This window comes from Primulina huaijiensis, chromosome 5, assembly GCF_012295235.1.
Source record: "Primulina huaijiensis isolate GDHJ02 chromosome 5, ASM1229523v2, whole genome shotgun sequence".
In the NCBI taxonomy this organism is placed as follows: domain Eukaryota; kingdom Viridiplantae; phylum Streptophyta; class Magnoliopsida; order Lamiales; family Gesneriaceae; genus Primulina; species Primulina huaijiensis.
This window is the reverse complement of record NC_133310.1, coordinates 9,346,073-9,346,761: the sequence shown is the minus strand read 5'-3', so window position 1 is coordinate 9,346,761 and position 689 is coordinate 9,346,073.

Sequence of the window (689 nt, the reverse complement as noted above, 5' to 3'; positions counted from 1 at the left end):
ATATCAAAAGCAAGGTTGAGGGTATAAGCAAGGTTGACTGACCAGCAACCCGTCATTTATGTAGAGCCCAAAATCAGTACAGGTAAAACACATGCAATTATTTAAATTGTTAAATTATTTATTTAAGTTTATAATGATTTTTAACGGTGCATGACTTACGATTTGCATTATTTTAAATTATTTATGTTTATTGATGCACGTTAAAATGTTTTCTTGAGTTTCATGTTTCAGGCAAATATTCGATACGGGATCGAGAAAAAAGATTTGTAGTACTTTGTGTTATCTTCGATTTGACAGTAAATTCGTAATTTTCTGATAAGAAATGAGAGAGATATGATTTTTATCGTAAACCCGCTCAAGCTGTAAAATTTTGTGCGTGTTCTTCACGTTTTCTCAAGTTTTGGTTGCAGGCTTCGTTGAGATCTCCTTAATCTTTGATGCTTTGGTTAGAGCAGCATGTCCAGAGCATTCCAACGAAGCCCTCGACGTTTTTAACTATGTTCGACGTGCAAAGAAAATATTTTTATGTTTTTGAGGTATGCCAAATGTCTTGTGACATGAACGGGTTTGGAAGTCGGTGAACGTGGCCGAGGACCTCTCCACCCCAGTAAAGTATGACCGGGTTTGATCATGATTGGAAAGCGGTAAAGTATGACCAGGGACCAATCCACCCGATAAAATATGAACGG